This window comes from Scylla paramamosain, chromosome 37 (genome assembly GCF_035594125.1).
Source record: "Scylla paramamosain isolate STU-SP2022 chromosome 37, ASM3559412v1, whole genome shotgun sequence".
Classification (NCBI taxonomy): Eukaryota; Metazoa; Arthropoda; class Malacostraca; order Decapoda; family Portunidae; genus Scylla; species Scylla paramamosain.
The window spans coordinates 15,918,004-15,927,811 of NC_087187.1; the positions used below are offsets into that span (position 1 = coordinate 15,918,004).

The 9,808-nt window shown below is 43.6% G+C and overlaps 1 long non-coding RNA gene across 1 annotated transcript in view; it reads right to left on the bottom strand.

Moving 5' to 3' along the window:
* The window catches only part of LOC135091529 (uncharacterized), a 102,477-nt gene extending 98,470 nt beyond the window's left edge, over positions 1-4,007 (bottom strand). The window contains exon 1 of the long non-coding RNA XR_010262549.1: positions 3,948-4,007. This is a non-coding gene — a long non-coding RNA (uncharacterized LOC135091529). The remainder of the gene's footprint in view (positions 1-3,947) is intronic.
* Between the last annotated feature and the right edge of the window lie 5,801 nt (positions 4,008-9,808).

Here is a 9,808-nt window from a genome sequence, read left to right on the forward strand (position 1 = left end):
TGTGGAAAAGCTATCAGGTATTTTCTTAGGTGAACAAAGATGGCATTTCAATTTCCCAGGTGAACAAGTTGAACCACGAGGAACATCGTAACTAATAAACTGGAGACAGGCAGAATTTCTAGACCACTCAGGTGAACAATATGAACCAATCACAAGATACTTTTCAGGTGAGCAAAGATAACATTTCAACTTTCCAGGTTAATAAATATATTCCTAATTATGCTTTTTCATCTTTCTGCGTCTTATATATAACAGAGGAACATCAAGACACCTAAAGAGTTAACTAAACTGACCAACCTATTCTGTCCGCCTCTCTAATGCAGGAGTTAACCAGTATTCTCAGTCATTCATCCCTTTCTCTGGTAAACTCTGGAACTCCCTGCCTGCTTCTGTATTTCCACCTTCCTCTGACTCGAATTCCTTCAAGAGGGAGGTTTCAAGACTTCCTTCAGTTTTTGACTACCGCTTTGGACACTTTTCTGGGACTGGCATCTCAGTTGGCTTTTTTTTTTTGTTGCCCTTGGCCAGTGTCCCTCCTACATAAAAAAAGAAAAAAAAACGCTTACGTTCCTTTTCTTCTCAAAGTTCATGAAAGCGAGAATAAAGGATATTTTGTTGTTTTCATTTGCTTTCTGTATTTTTTTATCAGAGACATGAAGAGGTCAAAAAAAAAAAAAAAAGCATATAAAAGTTGTGAAATGAAGTGTTTTGCTTAGTACAGACTAAATTAAAGGAGACGCTGGATGAGAGAAAACACTGAACAACAGACAGCAGACAAGAGACAAGACAAGTAAGCATGAGAGCAAAAAATATTGTCAGGAAATGTAACCCAGCAACTCCCAGGTAACGGAGGAAAAAAAAAAAAAAGAGAAGTCTTGTGTTCTTCCACGCACCACAAGGAAAAAAGAGTCACTCAAGGATCACTTAACATATCAAAAACGACAATAACAACACCAACACGTCCACTACCCAACAAAACTCTTAAAAGTGAAGAGAAAGGGAGGGACAAATGAAGGAGGAAGAGTTGAAAGGGAGGGGGAGTGGAGAAGTGGAGGGTTCTAGAAAGTGGGAGGAGGAGCAGGAGGAGGAGGAGGAAGGAAAGAAAGTTGTAAGAGGTGGAAGGGACAAAGAAGAGCAGTAAGTGAAAGGAAAAGTGAGGAGGAAGAATACGATAAAAAAAAAAAAATAATAATAATAATAAAAAGATATAAAAGATGAATAAAAAGGAAAGAAAGGAAGGTAAGATTGGAATATGGAAAATATAGAAAAGACAAATATTGAAAGAGGGAAAAGAAGAAAAACAAAAAGGAGGATAGCACAAAGGAGGACGACGCACAAACTGACGACGGCATGTTAAGAGAATGAGGTCCATCTGCTGCTCCTTAAAGAGTAATCAGGACCACGTGACCTGATGGGGGTTAATGACCTCTCTGTGACTTAGTAATTGGATTAATCAGTTTATTTGCTTCGGGTTCTAAATGGAGATAAACGATTTGAAAGGAGAGAAGGGGAATAAAAAAAGACTTCCCCAATTCCGAATATGCCCGCAAGTATTAAAAAATAAATCATTTAAATTTCCGAGGAATATACTTATGGATCGACCATTCAGGAGTTTAAAACTAAGACCTCCATGCTGACCACTCAATCCTTGTTAAGTGTATATGCCTCCACAAAGACACCCCCGAGGAGCATCCCATCCAAACCTTCCAAATGAAACTCAAACACCAGCCACCCAGTCCCTCTACACTGAACCTAAACACCAACCATCCACACTTTATAAAACAAACACATTCAAACACTTAGAAAAAAAAAAAAACTAACCTAACAACTTTAACAAAAACAAAAACGAGAGAAAAAAAAGCATACAAGCATAACGAACCCAAAACAAAAGAGAGAATAAACAAACACACATATAAACAATCAAAAGACACAGAGGTACACCAACAGCGAGCCAGAGGAGGTAAATCTGTCTCCACGCGCGTACCCGTAAAGAAGTAGGATGAGAACAACAGCAAAAAGTAAACTCTAGTCAAGTGCCACGACTGCTTTCCGTTCTTCATGTACTCTGTATTAACACAAGCAGCGTGTCGGCTTTCCTAGTGGAGGAGGAGAACAAAAAAGCAGATTAAAAAGAAGACAGCGATAAGAACAACGAGGAAAAAGCAAGATCTAGCAACGTGTTAGAGTTATTTCTGCGTCCTTTATTCTCTCTTTATAAACTCCAGTAGTGTGTTGATATTATTCCAAGAGGAGGAGAACAAGAAGCAGATCATCAATAACAGAAGAAAGGTGAGGACACAAACAAAAATTCTACAGAAGCACAAGATCATTTTTGCGTCATTTATACTCTCTATACCAATTCCAGTAATGTGTTGCTATTCTTTGCAAAGGAGGAGAACACAAAGCTCATTAATAACAAGGGAAGAAAGGTAGGAGCAACAAAACAAAAAAAATAAATAAATAAAAAAAAAAAAAATATATATATATATATATATATATATATATATATATATATATATATATATATATATATAATATATATATATATATATATATATATATATATATATATATATATATATATATATATATATATATATACGAGTATATAGCCTAATTGTAAAGATGTAGAATAAATTTAGTATTGTGGACATCCTGTAAGGTTCCTTTACATGAACCCTTTATACTGAGCTGGCTCCCTTTCGCAGAGGAGAACAAGGAGCAAATTGACAATAGGAGAAGAAAGATAACAGCAGTAAAACAAATGTAGCGGGTGACGTGGTACCATCACTGCTGCGTCTCTCTAATCTGAAGCCCACTCTAAGGGACAGGAGGTGTGTTGGCTTCCTTCCTTCACAAAAACAACAAAATAAAAGAAAAGGGATACAGGCAACAACAAAATCTTAAATCTTAAACATTTCTGTGTCCTGTACGTACTCTGCAGTTCTTCATACGAGGCAAGAATGAAAGTGATCACCAAAATAAGAAGAGCGGAGAAAGAAGAAATGGAAAAGAAAACAATATAACCAAGGACCTAAAATAAGAATGCCTAATGGTACAATGAACACAAGAAGGAGACTTCCAAGTGCAGCATAAAATCCACTTAATTTCTGAAGAGGATGAACGTGTACCAGAAAAGGTGAAGACAAAAACAGAACAGGATAAAACGTCTCTCCACCCACCTGTCTCCCCAAACACCTTCCACACTCCATTCACAGAGAGAGAGAGAGAGAGAGAGAGAGAGAGAGAGAGAGAGAGAGAGAGAGGAAGTGTTTGTGTAATAGGAGTGAACTACTTTCCTTCCTTTTCCTGATATTCATGTTCACTTTCTGACAAGAGAAACAAGGAGAAACAACACTCAACACCCACCCACACACACACACACACACACACACACAATACCAGCATGTACATAAAAGGCAGTCGACTCAACTCACCGTATCTCTCTCAGAGCTCCTCCTCCTCCTCCTCCTCCTCCTCTCCTTTCCTTTCCTCCTCCACTTCCATCCTCTGCAGTCTCTTATTCCTCATCATCTTTATCTCCATTTTCATCCTCTCTCTCTCTCTCTCTCTCTCTCTCTCTCTCTCTCTCTCTCTCTCTCTCTCTCTCTCTCTCTCTCTCTCTCTCTCTGTGTGTGTGTGTGTGTGTGTGTGTGTGTGTGTGTGTGTTCCCACGTCACGCCACGCTCGAAAATAGAGAAGCCATAAGAGAACATTTTCAGCTGTCTACTGCTATTCGTCTTCGCTTTTTACCTCCTCCACTCCTTTCCTTCACTCCCACACCTGAAGGACAAGAGGAGGCGGTCTCGTTGTGCTGACAGAGGCAAGGTAAATAAGAATGAGACACTGCCAGGTAAAACAAAGGTAATTAACACAGGTACAGTATTAATTGCACACAACAGGTAAGAACAGGTAAGGTAATGAAGGAATCTCTAGTCTATGCTCACCTGGCGCCGCTAATGTACAGGTAGATGAGTGGATAATGACCCTCGGCTTACCTGTGAAGGGAGAACATAAAAAGGTGTGTTGCTTCCTCGCTTTATATGGATCACTCTTGTTTAACTTTATGACTGTTTTGACATTTGTCTTGTCTTACAGTCACACACACACACACACACACACACACACACACACACACACACACACACACACACTTTGGCAATCTACCCGAGTGTCCAGCGTCTTCTATCCCCCATCTCTCTCTCTCTCTCTCTCTCTCTCTCTCTCTCTCTCTCTCTCTCTCTCTCTCTCTCTCTCTCTCTCTCTCTCTCTCTCTCTCTCTCTCTCTCTCGTCTTTGTAAGGAAACCCACAAAAGATACACACGTGACACAGATTCAATCACACACACACACACACACACACACACACACACACACACACACACACACACACACTCACACACGTTATCTCTTTCTCCGCGTGTCTTCAGTCAAACTTCGGTCGCTGTGTGTTGTTGTTTGCGTGAAGGAAGCACCGATGACACAACACCTGCCCCTCCACCGCGATACAAACTAATACTTTTGCTTCTCTCTTGTACCTCTCTCTCTCTCTCTCTCTCTCTCTCTCTCTCTCTCTCTCTCTCTCTCTCTCTCTCTCTCCCTTGACTTACATACATCAAGGAGAGAGAGAGAGAGAGAGAGAGAGAGAGAGAGAGAGAGAGAGAGAGAGAGAGAGAGAGAGAGAGAGAGAGAGAGAGAGAGAGAGAGAGAGAGAGAGAGAGAGAGAGAGAGAGAGAGAGAGAGAGAGAGAGAGAGAGAGAGAGAGAGAGAGAGAGAGAGAGAGAGAGAGAGAGAGAGAGAGAGAGAGAGAGAGAGAGAGAGAGAGAGAGAGAGAGAGAGAGAGAGAGAGAGAGAGAGAGAGAGAGAATGCGTACTTAAATATGCATAGAGAACGTTCAATTAAAGAGTTTACCTATGAAACTGTGCATAAAACTAAAAATCTTTGGAAAATTACAAGGTTAAAGAAATTCAAGAAAGAAGTTACTGAAGGTTGTTGAATATTAAGGAGGAGGAGTTACAAAAAGTTACAAAGACACACAGGCTACAACAGACCCTGCGGTCCTCACGAGGTGACCTGGCCTAGGGGTATTGAGGTGACTGTAGAAGGAAAAGACAGGAAAGCAGAAGGTTCTCTACCACCTTCAGGCAAACAGGAAACAGGTCGGCAATAAATACCTTACGGGGTTAGAGAAGTAAAAACCAGAAAGAAATTTCATAGGAAAGAATGAAAATAGATGAAATGAGGTGCTCCCATTTCCTGGAGGCAGGGAAGTAAACAGAACTGTAATAAGTGCAACACCATTAAGGGGACTGATTATTGATAAAAGATAAACCGAAAAAAAATATTAATAATAATAATAGGTAGAGAGACCGCTACTATCCGTGTCTGAGCCTGTGATGCATCGTTTTGCGCAAACATCTTGTAAACAAACAGCTGGATCATTATGGCATTTTGACACAGCTTGTTTGACACTGTGACAACACTGCATTGCTAAGTGTGTTTCATTAAGGAGTTTAATCTTAGCTTTGAAGGCAAAGGTGACAAAACCCGAGAAGACATTGGGACAGGGGAAGGTTTGATGTGACGCGTGACGGTGCTGCGGGACAGGATCAAGGCAAGAAGGGTCTCAATATTTTTCTTGAAAAGTTACGTGTGTTTGTGATTCAGCAGTGTGTACTTATATACTCAAGCTCCCAAACCACAGATTTCATGAAAAGAATTAGAATAAATCAATGCCAGTTAATCACCTCAACTCTAATTAACCTGCAACCAAGGGGAGAGGGAAGAAAGAAAGACTGACAAACAGACACACGATGGACGAGTGTGTAACAAAAGCTATAATCAAGAAACAAACAGTCAAATCAGGTATCGTAGTCGCCTACCAAAAATTACTTTATTTTGATGAGAAAGCAGCAGACGTGGTAGTAGTGATGGTGTAGTGATGGTGTTGGTGGAGTAGTTGCAAGGTGACCTGTTTGATGGTGTATATGGCAACTCTCCATATTCACCATCCATAAATGGTGATTCACCTCACCACTGCTTTTTTCTCTCCTCTGCTCACAATATCAATTCAAACCAAACATGAAAACTTGCGCAAAGACTTTCAGCATCTGTGTGGTGGTGGTGAGTGTGGTGGTGGCGGTGGCGCTCATCACCTCCTCCTTGTGGGGCGTGGTGATGGACGCTCGCAAGCTTGGACTTCTGGTGGAGGCGTGGCAGCGCGCCGGTCCCCACACCACTCCTATGGGGAAGGTGCGGGAGTGGCTGGCCACTGCCTGGTGGTTGGGGCCCCTGAAGCCTGCCCCTCCAAGGGACCCCCTGTCGGAGTGCGGCATCCCCGTCACCGACTGGCGGGAGCTGGTGGCCCTCGTGGTGAACATGAAGGCCCGCCTGGCCTGCGTGCAGGAGCAGATCCTGCTGGCCGAGCAAGAGCATGATGACTTGTACACAAGCCTGGTGGTGGCGGCGTGTTGCCTGGTGGCGGTGCCGCTGTGTGGCGCCCTGCTGATAGGGTGCTCCTGCGTCCTCTCCCTCCTGCCGTGGTGCCACCATCAGTCACTCGAGGAAACCAAGGATCTGCAGACTTATACGGGACACACTGAGGATCAGCTCAAACTGATCCACTACAAACTTGTACAGCGGAAACTGAAGAAGCTTCTAAAGCAGCACTGTCCCCTGAAACGACACGTCCTGCTTGTAATGTTTGACTGGCTGACAGAGGTGCAGCTCTCCCCGGACACTGGTGGCGACGGCCGCGTCCCGGTGCCTCTCCTGTCGCGGGAGGCGGTGCCACTGGCGCTGCAGGAGGACGCTCGCGTCGAACAGGGAGGCCAGCTGAGCGTCCCCCGTGGAGGACCCGGCGGCCCCTGTAAAGGACACTGCAGCCCAGGAGGCAGGTGGCGAGGAGGCCCACAGCCTGGTGCGGCGCAGCATCGTGGTGCCTCCTCGGTTCAGGCACAGGCTGGCTGGCGCCGGGGAGTGTCACCTTCGGTATTTAGCGCGCCACTACTGCGTCTTGGTGTGCCACACTTGGGACGCGCCGCGGGGCAAGCTTCACATTAGAGGCCCCAAGAAACGCGTGCTGGAGTGCCACGCCCACGTGCAGGACTTGCTGGCGGGCTACCGTGCACGTGAGGCGGGGCCCAAATGAGAAGCCTTCACTTTGCTGTCCCTCAACACAAAGGACACGCTTTGTCCTAAGAAACCTTAGAGTGACTGTAGTAGTAGCAGCAGTAGTATTAGTAGTGGTAGTAGCAGTAGTAGTAGCAGTAACAGTAACCGTAATGGTAGCAGTAGTAGCAGTAGTAGTAGCAGTAGTAGTAGTAGCAGTAGTAGTAACAGTAACAGTAGCAGTAGTAGCAGAAGTAGTAATTCGTTGTTACCTGTTCACTTTACGTCAGTTTCGTTATCTACACTTTTAAGTTGGCTACCATTCATAATATACTTTGCTTTCTCGTTTCGATAACGTATATGAAGCACTTTGTACTTATTCACATCAAGACTCATTTGACAGAAGGTGGAGGAGGAGGAAGAGGAGGAGGAGAAGGAGGAGGAGGAGGAAGGTGATGTGAAAAGAAGAGTAAAGGGAGAAGGATGAAGCGAGAAAGGAGGGCAGATGAAGAAATAGGAGGAAGATGAAAAGAAGGACAATAAAAAGGAGAACAAGGAGAATGACGAGGAAGACGAGGGCAAGGACAGAGATGAAAGGAAGAAGAGAGAGAAGAGAGGTGAGAGAAAGGATATAAAATTGAAAGAGAAGACGGAAGGAGAGGAGGGAAGAAAATGCGGATAGGAGAGAGAAAGAGGATATAATATCGAGATAAGAAAAATATAATGAAGAGAAAGGAGAGAAAGACAAACAATAAACAAGGATAAAGAAGAGGAAATACAAGGAGAGGAAGAGGAGGCGTTTCTGAAATTGGATGCGGAAAGAGAGAGAGAGAGAGAGAGAGAGAGAGAGAGAGAGAGAGAGAGAGAGAGAGAGAGAGAGAGAGAGAGAGAGAGAGAGAGAGAGAGAGAGAGAGAGATGAGAGGAAGGAGCAGAAAGAGGGAAGATAAAGAGGAAGAAGAAGAAGAAGAAGAAGAGGAAAAGGTCGTCTTGTTTTAGTCATCTTGCCTGGAACTTAATCTTGCAATCCTCATCTCCTCTCACTCCCTTTTCTAGTTCACAAGATTTACAGTGTGTCTTCTTCTCCTCCCCTCCTTATCTCCTTTAAAATTTCTTTCCGCAAAGCCCTTCATACAATGTCACGCGTGGTCACTGTACACACACACACACACACACACACACACACACACACACACACACACACACACCAGAGCATTATAGTGGATAGATTAGAGTATTAATATTTATTTTCAGGCGTGGTTGGTGTGTATTAACATAAAAGTCCTATTAACAATGTTTTCTTTGTTGGCTTTTTGTTATGTATTTTTCCATGATGCTTTTGTTGATCTGTTAGGAATAGTGACCTGGATGGTGTGTGTGTGTGTGTGTGTGTGTGTGTGTGTGTGTGTGTGTGTGTGTTTGTCGTAAGGTGGTAAAGGATCAGAGCAGTTTCTTATTTCTCGTATTGTTGTTGTTGTTATTGTTGTTGTTGTTGCTGTTGTTGTTGTTGTTACTGTTATTGTTATTTTCCTTCATCATCATCATTAGTATCACGTTTGCCTCCTCCTCCTCCTCAATATCATCATCATCATCATCACTATATCATTACTATTGCTGATATTTCCATCGTAATTATCAGTAGTAATAATACTAAATACACTTGCATAACACATTTATCACGTTACGTTACCTAAACATAAGTAACATGACTCTCTCTCTCTCTCTCTCTCTGTAGGGACGCTATGCAAGACCACTGGGTATCACGTTACTGACTTTGCTGAGCCGTGAAGAGCCGTCCTTCTCTCTCTCTCTCTTCCCCTGACTTGAGCGTGAAATTGCCACTCCGCTCCTCTCTCCTATCCTCCTATCAACTCCTCCCCCTTCCTCTCCCTCCTCTGCTCTTAGATACGCTGCGCCCAGTGGCTACTCCCGCCCTCTGTTGCGTCACGTACAGCCAAGATACTCGTACAGGAACGAGTCATTTGAGTTGGGAAGGTAAATGGTAAATATGGAAGGTATGAAGAGGTGGTGTTGAAGCTTGGACAAAACAACGAGTCACTGGGGTTGGGAAGTTAAAGGCAAGTCAAATAGTTATGTCTGCTTTCGTTTTCTTTATTCTGTTTTTTTTTTCCCACGCTATGTATGAAGAGTCTACACACACACACACACACACACACACACACACACACACACACACACGTACGTTTCCGGTAACTATCACTGCCAACTTCACCATTACAAACTACCTTCATTATCAAGCGAATTTATGAACCACCATCACCACCGCCGCCGCCGCCGCCACCGCCACCACCACCACCACCACCGCCACCATAACCATCACCTGCAGACTGGCACCATTGCCATCACCACCACCGCCAGAAGCATCACCACTGCCGTGTCTGTCATTTGGGAACTTATTCAGACCAGGAGGAGGAGGAGGAGGAGGATTAGAAAGGAAAACCAAAAAGCAGGAGATATTTTGGTCATCGTTAAGAGGTTGGGACGAGGAGCACAAAGAGAACAAGTACGAAGACTGGAAACACAAAAGGTACTTAAGCCTTCCATCACCAGAATCTCATGCACTTTATATTTCTTCCCGGAACCATGCCAAGTCTGTTCTCCAACTAGCCAAAAACTCCTTCATTAACAGAAAGTGTCAAAATCTTTTAAGCTCTAACTCCCCTCGTGACTTCTGGCAT